The following is a 27,774-nucleotide window of genomic DNA, read 5'->3' as shown; positions in this document are numbered from 1 at the left end:
TCCTAATTTAGGTCAGAAACTTTCCTAGACTCTGGGGACTAGTTTGATTCAATCCACATATTTTAAATACAGCCAGTAAACATCTAGGTTAGTTAACTAACCTAGTTAGTTAGCTAACTAGATTTAAAGAAAATTCATTTCAAAAAACATAGATCTTGTTCAACATCATTTATAGGAACTACTATTCCCAATATTGCATTTATAGAACAAATGGCCATAATAGATTAGGTATTGGCCTCTGAAATTAAGTTGAGATATGAAATAAATATACAACTCAGCCCTTCCCCAGCTCCTATAACATGCTTTTGCCTAAGTGACCCATATAATTATTCTATTTTCTAGTCAGGATTGATAGATAATAAAGTCCTGGACATTTGGACAGCTTTAAGTATCCATACGTTTCCTCACCAGACCTCTTTCTCTCTGTAGGAAATGGTGCCTCAGGCTTCCCCAATCCAATTTCACCAGTTTCTAGCAACTCTGCAATGGCTGCTTCTATTGCATGCGAGAAGTACAAGAGAGTCCACCCTGAGGAAGGTAGCTCTGTCATTTATTTTTGGTGTTATACCCTTTACCTCCTCATGGCTTTCTGATGTTTCGGGATTCAGTAGAGCAATTTTACCTGGGACACCACACAACCCAATGTGGACACACTCTGTGTACTAGTCAAAGCCAGAAAAGAATTCTGGTTCTGATATAAGCTATTCTCACATTTTATCTGACCCTGAATTAAAAATTATAACTGAAGTTATCTATAAAGTAAATCTCTAGCAAAATGCTGTATATCCAAAAGCCTAAAGTCTGGAAGAATCTAAGTGTTCTTAAGTGCTCACATACTTTTAAAAGGATCTCACCTTGTCTTTCTAGCAACTATTCTTTTAAAAGCATGAATTGGAATTATGCAATAAATATTATACATCCCATTTCTTCACTTCCATTTAAACAATGGAGGACAAAATAAAAGGCATCCAGATAATATTGTGACTGATGTATGTCTCATCTTTTTCAGTTAAGATCTCTAACTCTGGAGATATTTTAAATTTAGAATAAGTCAGATTCCAGAGATTTAGGGCAAATAGTATTTTAACATTCGTCAATATGAAGTCAATAAATCTCATTTGTCATATAAGTCCAGTCTTGCTGCATATTTTATTTGTTGTGGGTTTTTTTTGCGGTACGTGGGCCTCTCACCGTTGTGGCCTCTCCCGTTGCAGAGCACAGGCTCCGGACACGCAGGCTCAGCAGCCATGGCTCACAGGCCCAGCCGCTCCACGGCATGTGGGATCTTCCCGGACCGGGGGCACGAACCCGTGTCCCCTGCAGCGGCAGGCGGACTCTCAACCACTGCGCCACCAGGGAAGCCCCTTGCTGCATACTTTAAAAGTAACTCTGAATCTCATTATCAACTGATTTATACTATTGGTGAATTTTGCAGCAAACAAATTTAAAAGTATAAGCTTCTAACATCACAGTTCACTATTATAAAAAAACAAAAAAAATCACACTAAGTGAAGTCAGACAGAGAAAGACAAATATCATATGATATCATTCATATGTGGAATCCAATTTTAAAAAATAAAGATACAAATGAACTTATTTACAAAACAGAAACGGACTTACAAATATCGAGAACAAACTTGGGGCTACCAAAGGGGAAAGGTCGGGGGAGGGATAAATCAGGAGCTTGGCATGAACACACACACACTACTATGTATAAGACAGATAACCAACAAGGACCTACTGTATAGCACAGGGAACTCTACTTAATATTCTGTGATAACCTATATGAGAAAAGAATCTAAAAAAGAATGAATATATGTATATCTATAACTGAATCACTTTGCTGTACACCTGAAACTAACACAACATTGTAAATTAACTATACTCCAATAAAATTTAAATTTTTTAAAAAAAACTTTAATGCATACTTCCTCCTGTAGAGAATTTAGGAATAAACAAGGAATATTTTATGATGGGCAAAGAATTAAGAATCAACTCACAAGAATTAACACACAACTTGAAGTAATCTACTTCTTCAAGAACCAAAAAAGTTTAAGCTGAAGAAAACATTTCCAAAATAAAATTGGCAACTTTGGTCCTGAGGGCAGCACAAAAGTAAGAAGATAGAGAAGGAAATACCATCTGATCTGGAAAATCACAATATGTTTAGTAAAATGAATCTTCAGAATATCCAATCACCATGGATTGTTCCACTCCTCTACTAGTTCATTCATTCATTCAGCAAATATTGATCATGGGTTAAAGATTTCACTGGACAATATAGTCACAATTTTTTTTTTTTTTTTTTTTTTTTTTTTTGCGGTAAGCGGGCCTCTCACTCCTGTGGCCTCTCGCGCCGCGGAGCACAAGCTCCGGACGCGCAGGCCCAGCGGCCATGGCTCACGGGCCCAGCCGCTCCGCGGCATGTGGGATCCTCCCAGACTGGGGCACGAACCCGCGTCCCCTGCATCGGCAGGCGGACTCCCAACCACTGCGCCACCAGAGAAGCCCACAAATTTTTTAAATAAAGAAAATCATTACGCTGTACACCTAAAACTACTACAATGCTATATGTCAATTACATATCAATTTATAAACAAATAAATATTTTTAAATCATGGCCTTTGTCCTAAAAGACTTTTCAAACAATCAGTAATCCAACCGTGGGGACCTCCCTGGTGGTTCAGTAGTAGAGGATCCACCTTACAATGCAGGGGATGCAGGTTCAATCCCTGGTGAGGGAACTAAGATCCCACATGCCTCAACAAAGATCCCGCATGCCGCAACTAAGATCCGTTGCAGCCAAAAATAAATAATTAATTAATAAATCTTTTTTAAAAATAATAATAATCCAAACTGGACAACAAACTATTACGTCTGACCATGGTGCTGACATCCTCCATATTATTTGGTTATCAAATCTTTTGCATATTCTTAATTTACTAAATAAAAAGTGCATTGTAGCTAGTGGGAAGCAGCCGCATAGCACAGGGAGATCAGCTCGGTGCTTTGTGACCACCTAGAGGGGTGGGATAGGGAGGGTGGTAGGTAGGGAGATGCAAGAGGGAAGAGATATGGGGATATATGTATATGTATAGCTGATTCACTTTGCTATAAAGCAGAAACTAACACACCATTGTAGAGCAATTATACTCCAATAAAGATGTTAAAAAAAAAAGTGCATTGCTACAAATTCTTCAATATAAAAATGCACAAAGAATATAAAGAGTAAATTTACCAATTAAGAAATACAAATGTCCAATAACAAAAATATGAGTCTCCCTAATAATCAAGTAAATGTAAATAAAGTATTTTCACCTAAAATATTGGCAAAATATTCTTGTAAACTGGACAAAAACTAGCATTTATGAGGATGTGGAAAAATAAACACTTTCAGGTACCATTCATGGGATTATAAATTGGGTACAACTTTTCTGAATGGTAATTTGACAGAAAGTGTTAATATATATTTTATTTTATTTTATTTTATTTTATTTTTTTGCGGTTCGCGGGCCTCTCACTGTTGTGGCCTCTCCCGTTGCAGAGCACAGGCTCCGGATGCGCAGGCTCAGCGGCCATGGCTCACGGGCCCAGCCGCTCCGCGGCATGTGGGATCTTCCCGGACCGGGGCACGAACCCGTGTCCCCTGCATTGGCAGGCGGACTCTCAACCACTGCGCCACCAGGGAAGCCCCAGAGAGTGTTAATATTTTTAACATCAATATCCTTTGAGTTTGAAAGGCTATTTCCAAAATTATCCTAAGGAACTAATCACAAAAATGTTAAAATACATATACATGTAATAAGCATGTTCATTACAGCATTTTTCTAATAGCCCTAAATTGAAAATAACCTACTAACTGAGTAAGTAAATTATGGTACATATATATAACAGTACTCTGTAATCATTAAAAATTATGATATAAATCTATATTTAATGACATTAAAAGATGGCCACAAAATATTGTTGAATAAAAAAAATAACATGTATAATAAGAGCTAATTTATAGAAAATCAAACGTGTATATACACACATGCACACAAAGTAAAGTACAATTTAACAAAAATGTTAACACTGAGTGAGATATGGGCTTATTTTTACTTTTTTATTCTTATGAGTTGGTGTTATTTAGATTTTTTTTATCCTTAACATGTCTAATTTGTCCCAAAACAAAAAAGCTATTTCTAAAATTCACTATATCACTTATACATTCAAAAGTAGTCACCAAATCCAGACTAACGTGCTATTAATCTAGCAGCAAAAGCCAAATATTAATATTAGTTACAAAAAGAAAAACCTCTGAATTACAAGGCAACTTCAAACAAGTATCTTGACATCAAATGAAGAAGCCATAAAGATTTTCACAAAATATGTCCCCCTCTACCAAAAATACGTAACAGAGCAAAGGTAAACAGAAAATAAAAACACTTCCGCCTCCCTGTATAATTAGACTTTAAAAGCTTTCAAGCTAAATTTTTAAATCCTGCTTAAAGCTGTCTCTAAACCACACCCATTTCTCTTTTTAATCCCCATCCCTTCTTTTTTTTTTCTAAGCAAGAAGGTTCAAGTTGGTGGTTGGATTAAATGACCTTACAACTCTGAGAGTCAATAACCTAAGGCATTTTTTAAAGTACCAAAATGCTTCCAAAAACACCTGTAACAAAATTTTGTCCACCTTTATATTAAATTGTGGCATCACATGTTTAAAACTCAACTCAAGGATTGATTCTTTGGTTTAATAATGTTATGTTATACATAATGAGCCACTGAGTTAAAACAACTACATTTAAAGCATTTATTTTCTCAACTAACTTTTGGAAAGACATCAATGCCTGGTGTTTCCTACATCAAAATAAAAATTATAGAGACATTAAAAAATATCCTGTATGCAAATACAAATGAGTTTTCCTGCAGATGTGATTTTTGCATTAAAACTGCTATTCTCTCCCAAGTTGCATCAATTAAAAAAAAAATGCAAAACCCTCCATAATATTATCTTTTGTTCTTTATAGCATTGCTAGGCTGAAGCCATGTTTCTTGAACTCCATCATTCTTAGCTTTCCTTTTCCTCTTAATAATTATACTAAATTATGTAAAATTTGAACTATGAAATGTGAAAATGAAATTCATCTTGCAAAGGAACTGATACTAAGCTAATGCACAATTTTTAAAAAATGCAATTACTAATAATTAAGAATATCACAATAGTGAAGGGGAAAATGAGGTTTCATTTACTGATATTTACATCTTCTAAGGCAAAAGTAAGAGTATTTCTGATGTATCAAGGAAGACAACTTAGATGCTACCTAGTATATCACTCTGCTTTCCTGGAACAAAAGCCTATTTCCTCAAAGAAATAGGAATTTCCCCTATTTTAAAAAATCTCCAAAGATAGTTACTACTGAAGCATACTGCTAGTTGCCTATTTATATATTCTATGCTGCTCAACCTACACCTTCAATATGATTCCAGTATTAAGGGCCACAGTTTAGAAGGGATGTTGACAAGCATTCATAAGAGAATGGCTAAGAAATTTTAGAGGAAACATGTTACATTAAAATGGTTGCATGCTCTAAAGGTGGTTAGTTGGACTGAACTTTGGAGATCATCTAATCCAGTGATCCTCAAACTCTTTGGTCTCAGGACTCCTTTACATTTCTAAAAATTATTCAGAGTCCCAAAGAGCTATGGTTATATTTATCAATAGTTATTATATCTGAAACTAAAGCTAAGAAAAATTTTAAATAGTTATTAATTCATTTAAAATAAATGATTAATAATCATTTAGTGATGAACCTATTACATGGTAACATAAATAACATAATTTTAAAATACAAGCATATTTTACAAAACAAAAAAATTAGAAGACTGGCATTGTTTTGCATTTTTAAGTATCTCAAATGCCTAGTTCAATAAAAGACAGTTGGATTCTCATAGGTGCTACTGCATTCAATCTGTTGTGATATGTTGGTTTGACAGAAGTATGTGAAAAATATCCATCTTCACACAGATATGAAGTTGGAAAGAGGCAGATTTTTTAACAGCCTTTCAAGATAATTGTAGCTATTCTTCTTTAGTACTATATCAAAATTTGACAAGTAATAGTTTACCAAAGGTTAAGTGCAATATGGAATCTGAAACCTGAATATCAATTAACTTTTTATATTCTGTTACTTTAAAAGCCACTGGTCTTGGGCTTCCCTGGTGGCGCAGTGGTTGAGAGTCCGCCTGCCGATGCAGGGGACACGGGTTCGTGTCCCGGTCCAGGAAGATCCCACATGCCGCGGAGCGGCTGGGCCCATGAGCCATGGCCGCTGAGCCTGCGCGTCCGGAGCCTGTGCTCCGCAACGGGAGAGGCCACAACAGTGAGAGGCCCGCGTACTGCAAACAAACAAACAAACAAACAAACAAACACCACTGGTCTTTAAATGCATCTTTTACCCATGCATGTTTTTGCAACATCATACATTGGTTCATTTGGAGAATACTGGTTCACTTGAGTTGTGCAGATCTTCAAAACGTTGATGTATTTCATTATTCAATATTTTAAAAAATCACATTTGTTAATATCACCAATTGTTACTATCACCAATCTTAGAAAAGTTTTTAAATATTGGAAAGCCATCAACCTCATGGTAGTGGATACAAGTTTTCCAAACAACTAATTTTCTCTTGAAAGCTCAAATTTTATTATTGACAACAAATAGTGTCAGTTGATTTTCCTAAAATGGGAGGCTCACTTTGCTCATTTTTGAGAATACATCTGCCAAGTATCCACAGTTTGAATAACCACTGTGTGTCTGTTAGTCATTCTTTCAAGTAAAAATGACGTTCTATGAAAAAAACAGTTAGTTCAGCTTGAAACTCAATCATGCAAGTGATTTTTTCTCAAGGTAACTACAGTACTTGAGTAGGCAGCATAAGTGCTTTATTCATACTTCCCATTTCATCACAGACTATTAAAAATATACTTAAGGGTCAAGAATTAATAAAATCAATAATTTGTACTGCTTCATCTGCAACATTCTTAAGCAAAACTAGATTTTTTTTCTGTGAATGGTGATTATTCTAAAAAATGCAAGGACTACTAACAAAATTTGGTGCCACTGCCTTGATCTGTGCTAAGGCACCAGCAGTCCTGCCCAAAATTGCTTTGCATCCTCAGTGTAAATGGCAACACATTGAAAAAGGTAAATAGCATCTTAGTATTATGATGAAAATAGTTTTGATTTTTTAGACCCCTTGAAAGGGTGTCAGGGGTCCCCATACAGACCCCATTTTGATAACTGCTTATCTACTCTGATAATCCATTTTGCAGCTAAGGAAACTATCTAGTTTAATATTTTCAAGCCCACAAAGGAAAGGTAATATCTAGCACACTGAGTGTAATGTGATTGAAAGTTACTCTTTCTTCTTTCCAAAATAAAAAATAACACTAGTGGGTGGGAATTACAAGGTAGTGAATTTTAGCTCAGTCCAGACAAATCTTTAAAAGCAATATAATAAGTTGCCTCGCAAAAAACAGATGTGTTCCTGAGTTTGTAAAAGTTGAGACTGGATGACTCTTTGCCAGGGATGCTGTAGAAAGAATTCTTACCCTAAGTTTAAAGTTGTATCAAAACTTAACTGATTATATAATCACTTAGAAAGCTTTTATAAAATTTGAATTTCTAGGCCCCACCCCAAAACCTACTAAACTGGAATCTCCTTGAGTGGGCCGAGAGTTTCCAGTTTTTTGAAAGCTCCTGAGGTGACTGTTAAAGCCCACCTAGCTGCAGATGGTGTTCAAGAACTGTTGTACCAGTTCACCTCTAAACTCACTACCACTTCAACATTCTACAATTTTATATTTTATCCACACCCACTGGAAGTATACCCTTAAACTTTAATGTAACATTTCCTAAGGCTAATTTAACACATTATAGATGGTCAGGATCAAGGTATTTCTGGGTCAGAAGAGGAGGAATTAATGTTGCATTTCCTAGGCCTGCGAGTTCACCTCTGCCAGCGTATGTAGCGGAATAGTAAATCAGAGATAGAATTGACTAAGTTTGATACATATTCACAACTGAGAAAACCCATAAAAAAAAAAAGAATGGTCAGTATAAAAATAGTACCTACATGAAAAATGAATGAGATTATTGAGAAGACAACGTGCCTTCCACTTTACAAAGGCAGCTTATTGCTATGAACCAAGACCAAAATATAGATCTCAAACTTCCAAAACCTATTTATAGAATTACTACCATGTGACTTAATCCCCAAAACTCTTGTATCTTGAGGTCTTGATTACAGAAAGATTTCATATACTTCATAAACACAACATAAGGCAACTTGTCCACTTTACCAGAATCAAACAAAAATTTAGCAATAAGCCAAAAAATAATTTGCAATATATTTTGTAACTTTTCACTTAATAAACTTGTTCTCTTTTACTTCTTCTTTCTTCTCCTGCTTTCTTAGCAAAACATACTTCTTGGAAATAACACCTATTAATGTATTTTTTAATATCCCTTTTTTTCTTGCAGCCTGACTGATTTCAGACATATATGATATCATCTTAATAACAAAAGTCAGAGAAGGTCTTGCGTAAGAAGGACTGGAGAAAAAAGTGATCATCAAAACATAATCCTCAGACCCCTTATTTCAGAAGTACCAGGTTCCTTATTAAAACAAAAAAAATTTAAAAGAGGCCCCACCCATTCCTATTGATTCTGTAATTCCAAAAGCATGGCCTAGGAATTTATTTTAAAGCATAGCCCCCAGGTGATTCCTGTGCACACTAAAATTCAATAACTGCTGGGCTAAAGGGCAACTGTGTTAAATGAGGATAAGCTCACAAAAAATTTTGCGCAAAAAGAATTTTTTTAATAATTCTATAAAATGTTTTATCTTACTAAAAAGATTCTCAATGCTTTTGGATTTCTTATTTTTTTAATAAAATATTTTTTTAATGTAAGGATAAATTAGAAACTAGAATTTAACTTAAAAATTAAGGCTTAGTTATTGTAGAGTGTTTTTTTTTTGAGAATGATACATGCAATTCTCCAGCAATACAATTAACATTTTTGAGAGCCCACAGGATACATAATATGAATTGGAATCTCTGGGGATTCAGAACAACAAAGCACAATCCCAAATCTCCAGCAACTGACAATTTGGATTCACTGTGAGATAAATATTATATTTAGAATAGTCTCAACATTTGCAGTTGCATTATCATATCTGGAATAAGGAGAGGATTCCACCCCTGCTGAGTTTTTTCTCCCTGAACTCTGCTCACAAAATAAAGTGGCAGAACATTTTTAAAGCAATCATTTAACAAAAGTTTGTAAATAAGTACTGATTTTTTAAGACCATAAATTTTTAAAATAAATCTACTATTTTCTATAGGGTAAACTGATAGGCAAAAGAGATGGGGTTGTTCTTTGTACTTGTTCTAGGTAATTAAATCAAGATAAATTTAAAGACATCTAAAGAGGATCTGTTTTGATACTCATTTTAAGATACTCTTCTTGTTACCACTCTCTGTACCACTCCCTCTTAACCACAAATAATGACTTCAGTAATGGAGCTCTGTAATTTAAAGTACCAGGCAAATAACACCAAGTTACTTAGATGAATTGACACGGCCTGTTGTGCAAATATGTACTTAGGATGAGATTATAAAAATAACAGCTGCATTATCAACAGCTCATCATTTACTGAATGTTTGCTCTGTGTTAAGCGCTGGAAAAACAAAAATGAATGACATAGAGTTGGTGACTTCAAGGAGTTCACAACCTAGTAAAAGAGACAAATAATTACAGCTTTGTGTGAAATACATGAGATGAAGAAAAATTTATAAAACTATGTAATCCAATTTTCTGAAATAAAGAATATATATAGAAATTGGGGATGCTGCCACTTAACTCCTAAGGTTTTTGTGAGGATTAGAGATAAGAAAATGCTTCCTAGATGGGATATGTCTTCTATAAATGTACTTCCCTTTTTGCTTTTTCCCTGAGATTTCGTTGAAATGTGCCCAAGTCACAACTTACACAGATGACCTGGTGGCTAATATAACCACTCACTTTTTAAAGAAGAATGTCTTAAGGGTATATGACCTTGGCAATGCTACCCCATCATCACACTCAATATATGGACACACTGCATGTCCTCAGGGAGCTCAGTCATACACTATGGATTAGTCCTTCCCAGACGTAATTAAGTCTTGTGCTCACTCTCAAAAACACAGAAACAAATGAAGAAAATCATGTAGAGAGATCCTACTTATCCTTTTACTGTATGTCTTTCATAACAATTTAAAGATTTCACTGTGAAGTCCAGACAAGATCTGGCCTGGCATCTCTCAGAGTGCCTCACTTACTAAGTGAAAAACAGGAATACCAGGATGAGATGTACCCAAGTTTACAGGCACATAACTCACTTAGGACCACATGACAAGTTGGTGACAGAGCTTTCACTTTAAGTCAGAGTTTCCAATTACTGAGCTCACGTCTATTCTATGAGGAACATAAATGTCTCCTGTTATTTCATCTGTAAAATGGGATAGTTAGCATTCACTTCTCTCATACCATGTCAGTTTCACTACTTTGCCTTCACACTTAACTCATTTGAAAAAAGATACTTCATAAAATGGAAAGGGGTTAAATACCTGGGGTGAAATATATTTCTCTGGTGCTAGTACCTTCCCATTTCCCCCAACTCCAATCAACCACCAATTCCTGTATACTTTTTGTCCTGGAATTTTCCTAATTTTCCTTTTTTTTTTTTTTCTGATTCACAATGAGATTGATGGGACTCTGTGTGTGCGTGTCTGTGTCTGTGTCTACACGTGTGTAGATACACTTAGGAAAAATACTCTGCTACACAAGACATAATTCTCATTTCCCTACATTACTGCTCTCATGCCACCACTGGGACAAAAACCATTGCCTTTTTAATGTGAGAAGATGGAAGAAATGCACAGCGCTCTCCAATACTCAAATCCCAGCCCTAAATTTCATCCCTATCAATGCTGCTTCTGCAGAATTCACAGTAAAAAAAGACTAGGCATTATTAAGCAATAAGTTGATATTTATTTTCTTATTAAATCGTCATAATTACTTTGTGATGGGATTACTATCCTCATTTTAAAAAAAAAGAAAAAACTGAAACTCACTGGGATTAAATATTTACAAAGGTAGTAAGTGGCATGGTTGGCACTCAAATTCACAATCTCTGGTTCCAAAGCTAGTGTACTTTCCTTGTTTCATTTAAGTAGCATTCCTTAATATTTCAGATCCTTTAAAAACTTATTGGTTCTGATGCTAAAAGAGCTTCATTTAAGAGATCCTAAATCCCACCATTTCTATACATTGATCCTACTCCTGCCCTTCAACCACCATATTTCTCTGGGACAGGCACTATGCCAAGTCCACACATCAGCCTATAATTCAAAGCCTGTTTCTTGCATTCTCTACTCCAGGGTAGCTTCCCAGAACAATTTTACTGGACAGAGGAGTCTTTCTTCTAAAAAAAAAAAAAAAAAATGAAAATATTTAGCATATCTATCACACACAATAAGGAAACTTCCAAAACTTAAAGAGAAATATTCTAAGGTCAGTGATATTATTTTGTACATTAAATGCTTTAAATTTGAGATGGTTTTGAAAATTAAATATATATGCTTAATTCCTTTCCAATAATAAAATAATCTAAATAAATTTTAGGTTCAAAATGTGTAATGTAAAGTACAAGAGTTCAAACAGTATATTATTGGCACAGGAATAATAGGCAGATCAATAAACAACAGAAAATCTAGAAATAGATGACAATTTGTAGAAAAATTTAGTCTATAAGTGACACGTCAAATCAGTGGAGAAATGATAAACTATTCAACAAATGATGCTGGGAATGAGTAGACATTTGGAAAAAATAATATTGAATCTCTACCTCCACTTTACACTAAAGTAAATTCCAGATGGATTTTTTTAATGTAAAAACTAAAAAGAAAAATGACATTAAAACAAGGAAAAGATTAGCAAAATTGACTACACTGAAAATTTTAAACTTCTGTATTTAAAGAAAAAAAAAAAGACCATTAACAAAGTTAGAAGGCAGACCACAAACCAGAAAGAAAAAAAAAGTATATTTTTGGTATGGTATGACTAATGGGAACATCAAATCAATAAGAAAAAAACAGAAAAATAGGCCACAAAAATGAATAGAATATTTACAAATGAGAAAAGGGAAAAAGAAAATAAGCTAAAAAATGATTCAATATCACAATTAATTTTTAAAATGTTAAGTAATACATTGATTCATATCTCAATACAAGATAACAAAGATTTAAAATATTAGTAATATGTAATGTTCATGAGCATGAGGAATTGGGCACTCTCATTCACTGGTGAGAATGTAATGCAGCACAACCTTTCTGGAGGGCAGTTTGACAATTCTGCATTCCCTATATCACTTATAGAAAAAAATCAAACAATATGGAAAAGCATAAGAAAAAAGTAAAAGATATTCTTTCCAATACATCCAATTTTTTTTTTTTTTTTTTTTTTTTGTGGTATGCGGGCCTCTCACTGTTGTGGCCTCTCCCGTTGCAGAGCACAGGCTCCGGACGCGCAGGCTCAGTGGCCATGGCTCACGGGCCCAGCCGCTCTGCGGCATGTGGGATCTTCCCGGACCGGGGCATGAACCCGTGTCTCCTGCATCGGCAGGCGGACTCTCAACCACTGCGCCACCAGGGAAGCCCTACATCCAAATTTTAAATGTACATGTCCTTTGATACAAGAATTCTAGTTCTATTTTATCCTAAGGAAATTATTGGACAAATGGGTAAAGAGCATATGTACAAAAATGTTCACTGAAGTGTTGTTTATGATAGGAAGGAGCTGGAGACAACCAATGATTAATCAATATTCAAATAACTAGGGTACAACCAAAAAATAGAGTACAATGCAGTCATTACAAAAATCCATATTTATAAAGAAGAAAGATACCCACAGCATAGTTACTGAGGGAAAAAAAAAAGGCTGAAGAAGCACATGTATTTTCTTCCAACTGTATAAAAACATATAAACTATTATATGGGTATGTACGCATATGAACACAAAAAAAGGATATACGGCAAAATGTTATTTATGAGTGTTCATATCTATATCTATACTTATATATGTGCATAAGTTAAAAAAGAAAGGACATGCAGCAAAAGATTATTAATGAATTCTGAGATTATCATTGAAATTTTCTTTTTTTCTCTATTCATTTCCTTATTTTCTGAATTTTTTATATGTCTTGACATTCTTTTTTTGTATAATCAGAAAAGAAAGGATTTTTATTTTTAAATAAATTTAAAATGAGGTAAAGATTTAATTAATATTCAAACACAAATTTTTTTATACCAAACTATAACCCTAAAAAACGATGCTGAAAAAGATAATCCTAACTAATACCAGTAAGAATAACAATGCTAAATCTAAAATGGTAGGTTTAAATCCACTGTAGAGGGAAAATGACTAGATCTACCCTGGTTAAAAAAATTCAGTGTATGTGAATATACATATTTTACATGCACAAATAATGTATGTAAATATGTTACATCCATAACAATAGCATAATCTATGATTTGGTGATATTAGCATACTCTTCCTAAAACAGCAGTGTTTTAAATTGGCAAATTTAGTTAGAGCTTTCCTTTAAAATGTCCATCACTTTGACCCAGCTCCACTTTTAGAAATCTATCTTAAGGAATTAGTCATAAACACAAAAATAATTTTTGTACAAATATATTTATTCCAGTATTATTTAAAAGAGCAAAACAAAAGAGGCAGGTTATAGATCCTATTTAGGTAAAATAAGGATAGATATAAATGTGCTTACATAATAGGCATAGAAAAATTCTAAAGGGATACCCAGAAAATTCTTCATGGTGGAACAAACAACTTGATTTTTCACTTTACACATTTCCATATTTGAATTTTGGTCATGAGCATGATTACTTTTATCATTTAAAATGCAAAAGAATAAAAGAGATAAAATGGCAAAAATAATAATAATAATTTGAAGCAACTGATATCTAAAAATAAGAGAATATCTAAGTAAGATATCATCCACTCACTAGGCATAACATTATGTGGTTATTAAAATTTTTACTTAGAACCCTGGGTAATAGCATGGGAAAATACTTATGTCATAATGTGAAGCAAAAAAAGGAATAAAAATTATATATACATACGTGTAAAAAAAAAAAAAGCCGACGCTTAAGAAAACAACTGTGAGGAAATAGTAAGCTGTAACAAAGGCTGCCACTGGGTATAGGACTGGGATAAATTCTTTCTTTTCTTTCCACTTTTTGTACTTTTACAAATTTTCATAATGCTGAACATTTTTAAGCGGAAAAAATTAATAAAGCGGGAAAAAAGTATACAATTCTATTTTATACAGAGTTCACACCTTCAAATGTCACTATCTTGACCAACTTTCAAAGAGTTTTTTCTGAACTGTAATTAGCATACAAGTAAATCTCCTTAATTAGTAATGTGAATTCTATATCCTATATCCAAAAACAAGGGAAAGTTTAAGTAAAATATAGCCCACTACCAGGCATAATATTATGTGTTAATTAAAACTTTCACTTAGAATCCTAGTTAACAGCATGGGAAAATAGTCACGTGGCACACATCCACTCTACTGTATAATAAAGTTGTAATTTAGCCAATAGAATTCCCTAACTTCCTTTGAATCAGCAATATTCCTGTTAAGTATGTAATAAGATAAACTACTTTTTCCTTGATAAGTAACTTCAGTTTCCTCATCTATAAAATGCACATAATAATATTATACTGCCTCACGGATTTATTGCTAACATTAAATGAGATAATAAGTGTAAATCAATTAGTACAGTCTCCTGGCACTTACTGTACTCAACAAATGGTAGCAATTATTACTATTATGAGCATGGTTGCCCTTAAAATATTTACTTACTCTCTCCTTTCTATTAGGATAAACTCTATGCAAGACTAATCGGACTGAAAGAAGGATATATTTTTAATTAAAAACGAAGATTTAAGTATCAGAATCAACTTAAAATCGTAAGAGTGTATGAAAAATACAAAATTTATATATGGGAAGTTACTTATCTAAACCTTATTCTGAAAATGTAGACTTTTAAAAGAATATATTTACTATTCCTGTGCTCAAGTAATTGTAAGCACACAGAACCTCAAAATAAAAGAAAATCATGTTCTTGCATAGCTAACCTCCCAGAGTAACAATCATTGCACAGTATGAGTTTTTTAACCTTCTTTACTATTTAGTCCATTAATTCACACTCCGCTAGAACAACAGGAACCAGAGGTAGTCTTGTATAGTGAGAAAGAATGAAGGCTAGGAGGCAGATCTAGGTTCAGACCTTGCCCTGTAACTTATTAGATGTGTGACCATGGGCAATTATTTAATTTCTCTGCAGCTTAGTTTTCTCATCTGTAAAATAATAATAATCATATTACCTACCTCAAAAGATTTTTAGAATAACTAAATGGGATGATCTATATAAAATATGTAACAAACATGTTGACCTCACAAAGTAGTTCTTTGGCATTTATTAACAGGGATCAGCAAACTTTTTCTATAAAAGGCCAGATAGTAAATAATTTAAGCTTTGAGGGCCACATGATCTCTGTCACATCTACTTAACTCTGCCATAATAGAGCAAAAGCAACCATAGAAAATACATAAATAAGTGGGCATGGATATGTTCCAATAAAACTTTATTTATAAAAATAGATAGTGGAGCTTCCCTGGTGGAGCAGTGGTTGAGAGTCCGCCTGCCGATGCAAGAGATACGGGTTCGTGCCCCGGTCCGGGAAGATCCCACATGCCGCAGAGCGGCTGGGCCCGTGAGCCATGGCCGCTGAGCCTGCATGTCCGGAGCCTGTGCTCCGCAACGGGAGAGGCCACAACAGTGAGAGGCCCGCGTACCGAAAAAAATAAAAAATAAAAAATAAAATAAATAAAAATAGGTAGTGGGCCAAATTTGACCACCTGGACATAGTTTGCTGAATCCTGATTTAGTGGACTCCCCAACTGGATATCCTCTAAATGGCTCTCTACACTATGACCTCCTAGGAAAACTCCTTCAATTTTCAAATCTTCTAAATCAGTGTTTTCAAAGTGTGCTCTATGGAACACTCATTTCCTGAGACATTAGTAGAAGTTACACCTCAATAAAATTCTATGATCATAAAAGTTTAAGTAAAAATAAATTAATTAATCAGAAATGAGCACACTGCAAATCAACTATATTTCAATTTAAAAATAAATAAATAAAAAGTTTAGGAAATTCTTGGTTGAACAAATTTTGTGTCTGTAGAAATTCTTTATACATTAATGTCTTTGGAAATCTCCAAAAAGAGCATGCGGAGTATAATTCATTGAGTCATTATTTTGGCAAAAATTTTTGAATGCCTATTCACCTAGTGATGTGGATATACAAATAAATAAAATAGGCAAAAGTCCCTGCCTTCACTGAGCTTACATTCCAATGGGGAGGCAAACAATAAAAAAATAACAAGCAATACAAATAGTATTTTAGGTGATGGTAAATGATATAGAGAAAAGTGAAGCAGGTGGAGGATAGGGCGTGCTAGAGTTATAAGTATGATACACAGGATGTTCAGAGAGATTAAATGTAAATGGACAAATACTCCAATTTTAAAATCCTCATTAAATGTGGCTTATAAGAGATATTTTTAAACCCTAAGCATACAAAAAAGATAACAAGTGAATTTTTTAAATATAACATACAAATACTAACAAAGGAAAACTTTAATAATATCAAATGGAATGGCTTAAAGGCAAAGAGTATTACTAGAGATAAAGATCATAGTTAACAATAAAAGATTGTTAATTCATTAATTATATACAAAGCATATTTTGTTAAGATATAATGATTCTAAATTTGTATGAACATAATGATATAGTCTCAAAATATTTAGCTAAATTTGTCATAAATATAAAGCAAAATAGACAAATTCATAATGAGTGAAGACTTTTAAATACCTCTCTTGACATAACTAAAAAAAAAAGGAAAATAAAGAAGAATTAAATAATACGATCAGCAAATTTGACTTAATTGACGTATTTAGAAGGGTGAACCAAACAATCGTAACAGTTGCACAATATACATTATTTTTAAGCAAATGTTAGTCAGTCATACTTAATAGTAAAATATTGAAAGTTTTTTCTCTCGGATAGAGAATACAACGAGGGTGCCCATCATCACTACTTCTATCCTCAACATTGTATTAGAAGTCTTAAACAGCACAAAAAGGCAAGAAAAAGAAATACAAGGTACAAGCATTGAAAAAGAAGAAATCAAATTGTCCTTATGTGCAGATGATATGATTATATAGGTAAAAAATTCAAAAGAATCTACAGAAAAATAATTATAATCAATAAGTGAGTTTGGCAAGTTTGTGTTCTATGCTCATGGATTGGAAGACTCAAAATTGTAATGAAGTCTAACTCCCCAAATTAATCTATAGATTCAATGGAATTACAATTCCAAAAGTTTTGTGCATATGTGTGTGTATATATAACTTGCTAACTTGATTCTAAAATTTATATGAAAATCCAAGAAAAGCTAAGAAAATCTTGAAGAACACAAAGGATAGACTTGGTCTACCAGATATCTAGACTTATTATAAAGCAATAGTAATTAGGACAGAAAAGAATTGGCCCTGGGTGGGGGAAAAGGAACAGAATCAAGAGCCCAGAAGAAGAAAAAGAAGAAACTAAGCAGATATACGTACTTGATTTACAACAAAGTTATAAGTTGGCACTACTAAGCAGTGGGGAAAGGATGGGGTTGATTTTGTTTGTTTACTTTTTTCAATAAATAATCCTGCATCAATTAGATATCCATACAGAAAAATAAAAAAAAAAACTTGACCCCTCGGTTATTATATTCCATGATACAAAGGTTAAAAAATAAGTTTTTCTTAAATGCCTTGTATTTAAACATAAAATAAGCAATCTAATACAAAATGATGAAAATGCAAATTAAAACCATGAGGTACCAATTTTCACCTGTATGGTCCAGGGCATAGAGAAACAGGTATTCAAACATTATTGTTAGGGGTACAAATGGGCACAGCATCTACTAAAGGCAATTTGATAACACCTATTTAAACTTTAAATTGCATATAACTATTAACTCATGATTCCATTTCTAGGAATTTTTCCTACAGATGTATTTGTACATGAACGTAAAGGATATTCAATGCAATATTGTTAGTAATAATACCAAAAGATTAGAACCAACCAAAAAGTCCATTTAAGACAAGGATTAAATGTTATATCACACTAATATATTGAAATATTATGCAGTCAGTTAAAAGGAATGAGAAAGCTCTATATGTCCTGATATATATATTGTGGAAATGAAAAAAGCAAGATACAGACAAATACGTATAATACTACTTGAGTTAAGAATACCATTTGTGTTAAAAAAAAAAAGCATTTCATAGTATATATCTCTAGATGGATACATAAGAAATTGGTTATAGACATGGCTTTCAGGGAGGGAACCTGAGAAACTGAGGAACTTGCAGGAAATAAGTAGGAGATCAACTTTTTACTCTACACCTTCTGTACTTTTATAAATTTGTACCATATATACAGAAGACCTATTTAAATAAATAAATATATTTATTTTGGAACTGAATTTCACACAAGTACTCACAGTCCCTCACATATAATAAGTGTCTAATCTTGTGACTAATAATAAGATATAAAGATTACCTGGCAAGCCTTTATTTGTAAAGTATGCTATCTTATGCACAGTTAGTATATTAGCTACAAACATCTTTTATATCCCTGGAGTCAGTACAACTGAGTGAAGTTTTGCAATTTATCATCCTGGTATAATGATCTCAATATATGGAAGTGCCTTTAAGATTACACACTGTTTTTTAAATATACTACAAAATATTGTTAAGCAAAGCAAGGATGAGGGGTATTTTAGTCTTGTACTAATGAATATCAGAGTAAACACTATAGAACAAAATCATATAAATGACAGGAGAACAAGTCGTGTCTATGCCCAGACAGGTCCACTAAATATATACTCCCTCTTTTTATAATTTTTAATAATTTTTTATTTTATGTTAACTGGGCATACTTGAGAAATAATTCTTTCTTCCAGCTGACTTAACCATTTATGCAAAAGTAAAATGACTGCTGTAAAATGGGTTAACTCAAGCAGATCATTCACTTCAACTTGACCCCTTTCTCTGTAAAAACAACTCAGTGAACATGGCAGTACCCTAGATCATTTAAACAGGACATTTCGTTTTAATATTCTTGAATCTAACTTTATTGTGTATTTTATGAGTGTCTCTTTCATTTCAGTTAATCTCATGTCTGTCTTTTAAGCTAATTCAACTATCTACAGACCTCATTTTGAGTACAATCATGAGAGTATGAAAGATTTACCAATCTCATGTCACATCAGAACAAACAGGAATGAATGACATCTGAGAAAGGAAAAAGTTGCCACTCTCAAAATTCGGAAGCTGTTAATTCTCAAATCAGTAGACTGCAGCATGGTTCTGATCCACTTGCTCACAAACTTTAAAGAGTACAAACTCCTGAATTCACATTTAACTCTACAGTTAGTTACTTATTTACTTGTTTCTTCAAATCAAAAATCTATTACTCTGAACTGGTTGGAGTCAATGGCCTTATTTATCTTAATCCTGTGTACAACTGTTATTTTTTTTTCCTTCAACATATACTAAGCACCTGATCCTGGTCTACATGAACAGAGCAACTCTTAAATTGTTTTAATATGCACTTCTTCAGACCGTAAATCTCTTAAGGGTAAACCAGTATTTTCTCTTTCCTTTTGTACATTTATACACTATCTTAGTACTGAGTCTTCAATAATTTTTTTTCATTATGCGACATTGTAAAAAGCAAAGGACAATTTAGTTTACCTACTTGGTGAAAAGAAATATTTTGATATATATCAATTTACTAATCAGAGTTCATTTTAATAAGAACTCATCTTTTTATGGAAAATTATGATTATTAACACCCTGGCTCTTGCTTCCAATAAGATACCCTTGTAGGGTACATTATTCTGAACTTACATGTTGTCATATGTCATCACATCTTGGAGACTAGTATCACCATTGTCTTAGATTTGAGATCCATTACAGAGATATTTCTGATATAGCAATTAATTTTATTTCTCCATTTTTCAGTGTAGGCAAACTGATCAGGATCGGGGGACAGTAACCAATGCTTCTTGCAGGTTAACTGAAGGAAAATATAACAAAACCCAGAAAAAAAAAATTATCTCAGTTAAGATTCTGATTCCGTTGAATAAAAAAATAAATTAACAATTTGAGATGATTTTCAGGGAAAAGGATGGTAAGAGGAAAAAAAATAAGTTTCCAAGGAAATATATACAAATATACTTCTTTAATGAATATAATACAACAGGGGCTTCATTCTAAATGATACCTCCTTACTGCGTAGTAGTTTACAAGCAATCTAACTCTTCCCTCAGAACTAAAAGTATTTTTTTTCTTAAAATTTTACATGTCTGTTCTTCTGTCACAAAAGCACATGTTGCTATGGATGATGATGACTATGGAGCTACAAAGTTTACCACAGTTTCAGTCACCAGTGCTCCCACCTATACAGTGTCATCCTCAGAAACCATCTGATGTTCCTTCTGCATAATCAGTAAAACATTGAGTTAGCACTTAACACTCTAGGAAAGATTAAACCAATTTTTTTAAGCAAAAAAAATTCCAGCCAAGTCAAAACAGAATTGTAATGTATCAAAACCTCAAAAGGAGATCTTTATATGCTCAGGATTTACCTTTTCTTTGATTGCAGTACCTGAACTCTACAAACAGTATATTCGGTGAGTAGAATGCTGGCAAAGCAGATGTTACCCCTTGCATCCTCCATCTAAATTCTAATTCCCAATTTGGTCGTCTGCAGTGGTGAATCAGAACAAGGTGACTCATTCAATTAACGATGAGAAATTTGAAGCTATACTTGCCTCCTAGTGTTTACCTTGAAATAAGGCTATTATGCTACTAAAACTTAAAAGCACAGGAGCTAGCCAAGTTGCAAAATAACATTCAAGATAAGACCACTGCATCATGATTTCTCTCTAATTGTTTTCCTTAGAACAGATGTCTAAGATGAGTTCCTCACATTAAAAACAAATGGGAGGAGATTAAGGTTTTCAACTATACCTCTGACAAGCCCATATGAGTGTCTTACAGTTGTCAGAATTCATTCAAGAGGAAAACAAGAAGCATGGCAAAACATAACTCAGCAAAGTATTGTGCCTTAAAATATGTCTTCCACCAGAACTTCAGATTGTACCTATGTTCTTTTTTGTCCCAGCTTCTGTGAAACAACTGCTTGCCTAAGGACAATGGAAACAACCAAAATTTAATGAGTGCCTACCATCTTCCAGACACTTTAACATATACCAGAAAAACATGTTGTCATGGTAGACAAAAGAAAAGTACCAAAGGCTATATAGTTCCTACATTATGCACCAAGGTACCCCAACGCACCATAGAGAACTCATAGAAATACTAACATATTTTAACTTTTTAAGAGAAACACAGCTCTACAGGACATCTGTTGATTGACACATATCATTAGCAATTGTGATCATTTAAAAATGAAATTGAAGTAGTGTTTTTCCTTTCAATTTATCTGTATTATTTTTTCAAAATCTGCTAAGTTTTTAGTACCTAAAAACTTAAGTTGTTTGATCCAAACTAAGTACTGAAGTGAACTGTTAGGTATTTCTTTTGGACCAGAGCCACCTTGAAAAAATTACTGACACACTAAAGACACCATGAACCAAGAAAATTTGAGAACTTCTGGCTTAGAGCCTTAGAGCCTTCTTACTTATGAATACACACGACTCAAGTAAATAAAAGCAAATCACTGTTGATAAGTAAACGAAAATAATGAAAGTATCTGAAAACGCACTTTTCCACCCAGTGTCTGAATAAACTTGGTCCACAGGAAGGGAATGACTCTGAGATTACTGTGAGCAAAATCAATAGTCTCAATGTCAGTGCCAAATAAGTCAGTGCCTCGAAATACATATGCAATCCAAAAAGGAAAAATGTGAGATGAAAGTGCTGAGACAACCTGAGAAAAGTAAATCAGAAGCACTCTACATAGCAGAAGAAAAACTCACTAGGAAAACAACGTTGTTAGGTTAGAAAGTGACAGAGACAGATATAAGCATTTGTGTAACTTCACACTCAGAGGTATCCTGGCAGTGTCTGGTAGTATTTCTGATCCTGTAAGCAGGAAATGTACATGAGGTCATGGAAGAAACAGATAAGTAAAAAAAAAAGAAAACAAAGGCCTAGGACTTTGAAATATATACACACACTCAAAAAAGAGGGACATTAGAGATAAAATATAACAGTGCAAGGGGAAGGATCCTCTCAACAGAGTGAAAAGGATAACGAACGTAAAACAACCCATAAATTCTCATGTAAAGTCAGGGAACGATAGACTACTGATGAGGCCAGGCAATGCCCAGAATTGTGATTCCAACAAGAACGTCACTAGAACATTATAGCAAAATACAATGTCAATTGGTTTGAAGGAATGATCTTTATTCCACAAATAAAAAAGGATGAGACTTGAACCTAATTGAGAGTTTCACATCTCCTAATCAGCACACAAAGATTTTTAATGTAAAAGCAAAATTCCATCTAAATGTAAGACTGCAAACTGTTAGTAAAAAATTGTGTTTTTTTTTAAATGCCGAAAGTACACTATTGATACACTCATGTTATTTAATTGAATTGGAGGGAATGGAGGAGTTATCTGGGATATCTATGCACAGTTATTTTACTAAAACTAGGTCACACAAAAGGGAAACCAGTAAAAGCAGAGTAACATTGTCACATAATAGTGGCTATTAGTCCAAAGTCGAGCACTCTCTTCCTTTCTCTATACTAGCTCTGTGTAATCTTAGAAGTGTCACTTAATCTTATTGTTTCTCAGTTTTCCCAAGCTTCTAAAATGTGTAATATGTAATATTTATTGTGTCAACGTTGTTGAAAGAATGGGATATGATAAAAGAATGAAAATTCTTTAAAAATATAGAGTTCTTCAGTCAAGATATTGTTATAACCTCTCAAAATAGTACTTTTACTTTCATTCTCACATGAACTTTAGGAAGAGCCAGACATACTAGCAAAGCAGTTTCAATAGACCTTGTAGGTAACCTACAGATTTTACACCCAGATAGATCACACCTGAAGTACTAGAACTTAAACTGATGGCCACATCAGATATCCAGGCATCACAGAAGACTGAAGAAAATAATTGCTACTGTGACTGAATTAACTTTAAAAAGCATGTTAAAATTATTCCTGAATAACAACTGGTTACCAGATCATCGGAATTCTATCTACAAAATGCATCTTGAGTCTGGAAACTAATCTGTCATTAAATTATTTCATTTCCAAATGAAATATTTATCATTATTTATGTCATCTCCAAAATGATTCTCTAATTTTTTAACTCCTTCCTACTCTCTCTCACAGCTCTTGACTAAGTCCTTATTCTCTCATCTGAACTTCTAAGCACCCTAACTGAGATATCTAATTCCAGTCTCTTTTCCTATTAATTCATTGCTCACTCCATCCCTAATCTTTTCAGTTATCTCCCTTAAATAAAGATATGATCACATCACTACTATGCTCAAAATCTATTTGGCTCCACTTTACCCCTCAGCATAAAGACCAAAATCTTTGCTATCCTATTCAAGGCCTTCATAAATCTGGCCACAGTTTCCTTCACAGCTTCATCATCTTGAGCACGGGCAAAACTTGAGTCAAAAAGGATTGTTTCCTGCTCTCCCAAAGTGAATTGCATTTTCCCACCTTCAGGCCTTTGTTCATATTCTTTCCTCAAAACAAGTGGAATTCCACTCCCCTCCACCTTTACCTGTTGAATTCAAATGCTACTTCCTCCATGAAGTCCTCCTGAGAGTTAAGTTTTCCAACTGGAGTTAATCTCTCATTCCTCAGCATGGTGATATCATTGGCTATATATTTTGCTTGGACACATAAGTTTTGCTTTAATTGCAATAATTTATGCAATATCTGTTGTCTCTTTCACTAGGCTGTAAGTTCATCGAGAGGAGAAAACTTGTCTGATTCATTTTAATTTTACATGCAAAGCCTAGAAGAGTGCTCTGCGTATCAGGAGCTCTGTAATATGTCTTTTGAATTTAAATATGGAAGCATTACGTAAACAAACTTCACCCAGAAAAAAATCATAGCTAAGGAAAGAATAGAAACACATTCCTATGATGAACGGAGGGAAATATTTGCTACTGTGTGTCACATCATAATATATATCTCATCTTCTTCAATTATTGGCAACTGTTTTAAAAATAAACAAAAAAAAACTTTAAAAGCTGTACTTATGTCATTTATTTTCAAAAATACAACAGTAACTTTTTCAATAATCATGTTTCATGGCAAAAGAAGTGTATCTGTCTTTCCAAAAAACCCTCTCTATTTCTTGAACTCAATTAATGAACATAAGTCATTCTATTTCAAAAGCTGGACTGGAAAGTAAATTCATCACTAAAGGCAAAATGTATTCATATCCAAGCAGACCTCACCTTTATACTTATATAACTAATGGAATTCTTGTGCACCTTTCTACTTTTTTGGGGTGGCACGCACCAAACAGCTTGCAGGATCCAACCAGGGATCGAACCTGTGCCCCCTGCAGTGGAAACTCGGAGTCCTAACCACTGGACCGCCAGGGAATTCCTGCACATTTCTTCTGAAGGCAAGGTGTTTTCAGATCTACTAGTACATATCCCAGTAAGAAAAGGAAGGAAGGCTATCGATCTCCTCCACTTGCCGGATTTTGAGAAAATGAGGATCAAAGAAGAGAAATAACATAAATAAGCTTTCATTTTCAGTGAGTAGGATTAAAAAATCTAACATATCATTAATCATGTCTTCCACATTCTATTCAATAGGCTAAACTTCTTAAAGAAAACCTCTCTTCCAAATTTCAAGGTATGATACTAAATTTAAAATGTACTAATTTATCTGAAAGTTAATGCATTTTCTCCTATATCAAGTTTGCTTAAAATAAGACTCAGATATTTTTTAAGTGACAAGAAAATAGAGACAGAGAAGAGAAATTAAGGTCGAAGAATGATTTAAATATGGCATTAAGTTTAAGTTTTCCCCAGACACCTTCTAAGATACTCTGACCCCCACAGACATGCATAAATGTAGGGAGGCAGGTTATGTAACAGAAAAAACACTGTTTTAATGAGCTTTCATTCCCAAGTACAGTGGATGCCAATCCAAAGAAGAAGCTCCAGTGGCCAAAGGGACTTTTCACTCAGGGCAACAACTAGACTACAGATATCACCTGTTCATTGCAAGTATCCTGACTCAGTTACTTTAAAGAGGCTCATAAAAATTCCTAGAGCACTGAGGAGGGTAAAAAAAAAAAAATCAACCTAGGCAATTAGTCAAAAAGAAAGGGTCACTGCCACAGCCATTTCATTTTAGAATCCTGGAAACCTGACAGCATCATAAAACTACATTTCCAATACGAAAAGTTTTCCCCATTGCTTTCTGGGCATCATAGTCAATCTGCTTGGATCCAACACACTTCCTGATACTTAACTGTTTTCTTTATTCTTTGTTGTTGCCATTGTACCATCAGCTGGAATCTGCTCTGAGAAAAGTACATAACAGTTCTACCCTGAGTGAAATTAATCTATTACCTCTCCCAGATGTATTGTATTTTATACCTGCTCAGCAATCCTGGAATGGAAAGAGAAGTACTGAAGACAAAACAAATCTAACGTGTGGAAATACTACTGTGGATGGTTATATTACAATCCCAACTACCTGTTCCCACCTTTTTTTTTTTTTTTTGTTCCCACCTTTTTGACATGTGACTTTCAGTGCCTCCCAGTAGGTAGAGTGTATTTCCTGCCCCATTGTCAGGGTTTGACAAGTGTCTTGGCCAATTCAATATGATAAGATGTGACACATGCCATATCCTTAAGGAAGCTTTATTTGCACCTACATAGTTTAATTCAGCCTTTTGTACTCCTGGCCTCAGCTATGAGAACAGCAGGTCCCAGATAGGGGCTGCCCCCTCAACCTGGATCACAGATTGAAATGACATGTGGCCAAAAAGAATCAAGCACAGCCACAGCCAACCTGAAGACCCATGACTGAGAAACAAATGTTTGCTGTTGTAAGCCACTGTGACTTTGGAATTCTTTGTGACTGCAGCAAAGCTGACAAATACAGAAATTGGTAACAGAAATGATATTACAGTTGGTCCTCTGTATCTGTGGGTTCTGCATCAGTGGATTCAACTAACAAAGAATCATAAATATGTTTTTAATTCCAGAAAGTTCCAAAAAGCAAAACTTGAAGTTTCCACCTGCCAGCGCCTATTTACACAGCATTTACATTGTTTTAGAGATTATAAATAATCTAGAGATTATGGAAAGTATATGGGAGAATGTGCATAGGTTATACACACTACATACTATGCCATTTTTTATAAGGGACTTGAGCATCCGTGGATTTTGGTATCCATGAGGGGGCCGGGAACCAATCCTCCACAGATACCAAGGGACGACTGTATACTGCATAACATCCTCAAAACCTTAGTGACTTAACAACAAAAAAAAGTTATTTCTATGCTCACATTACATGTTGGTAGAAGGAGGTCAGCTTCTGTGTCTCTGCTCTAGGCCGAGTCAGATTCAAGTCTGCTCCACTGTCTTCTCATTCTAGAACCCAGACTGACGATACATCCTATATCTGAAACATGCTCGTCTCATAACAGAGGGCACAGGAATAAGAGAGTGGTAGAAACTTGTGCCTCCTAAATGATTCTGCTCAGAAATAACATGGCCAAGACCCCAAATCAATAGGGAGGGAGAAGAATACTTCATCTACAAGAAATAAAGGAATAAATAATTTTGATCAACAGTACCATATGTCACATTTATTATGTTTTACTCATTGTACTAACTGTACTTTACATAAGTTATCTCACTTATATCTCACACCAGCCCAGTAAGAAAAGCATTATCTCCACCTTCTTGAAAGCTGTGGCTCAGAGAAGTAATGTAAATTGTCCAAAGGTATTCCAAAGATGTGTGAATGGATGGCTGGGTCCTGGTACAGGAATACATGATTCCAAAGCACCTGCTCTTACAGTCACCCCACACTCACACACTGTTTTTCTCTGTCAAGTTATAAGCATTAACTTAACAGATGGGATCTGTCCATGTATAAAACCAATATTGCTTGAAGACTCCAATAACTAACCTTTCTAAGTGAAATAGGGCAATGTAAAGGTAGTAAAAAAGAGAAAAACATCTATGGAAATAGACTTATGGAAAGATAGACAGGAATAAGCAAAACAATGAGAAGGTATGTGAATGAGAACCCAAGGAACTGAAAAATAAGAAGAGAAATTGATAGCACTTCTCCAGGCAAGAGCACTTACAAAAATAGCTTGCCTCAGGGGAAAACATTTTAGACTCTGATTTCACAGGCCATAAGAAAAGTATTAGGGTGTTTCCCTTTCCTTTAAAAAGTGCACACCCAGTTTTTTCATAGCTGCCTGAATATTACCATGTACTCACTACAGTGCCTCGTTTGAGACTGGTGGTCACTAGCTTACCGGTAT

At 34.2% G+C, this 27,774-nt stretch overlaps 1 protein-coding gene across 1 annotated transcript in view; it reads right to left on the bottom strand.

The window, feature by feature from the left end:
- SOX6 (SRY-box transcription factor 6) overlaps positions 1–27,774 on the bottom strand; it is a 623,498-nt gene that overhangs the window by 519,473 nt on the left and 76,251 nt on the right. The gene's annotated exons all lie outside the window — the stretch shown is intronic.

Source organism: Lagenorhynchus albirostris, chromosome 9 (assembly GCF_949774975.1).
Source record: "Lagenorhynchus albirostris chromosome 9, mLagAlb1.1, whole genome shotgun sequence".
Classification (NCBI taxonomy): domain Eukaryota; kingdom Metazoa; phylum Chordata; class Mammalia; order Artiodactyla; family Delphinidae; genus Lagenorhynchus; species Lagenorhynchus albirostris.
This window is presented reverse-complemented; position numbering and strand designations above follow the sequence as displayed.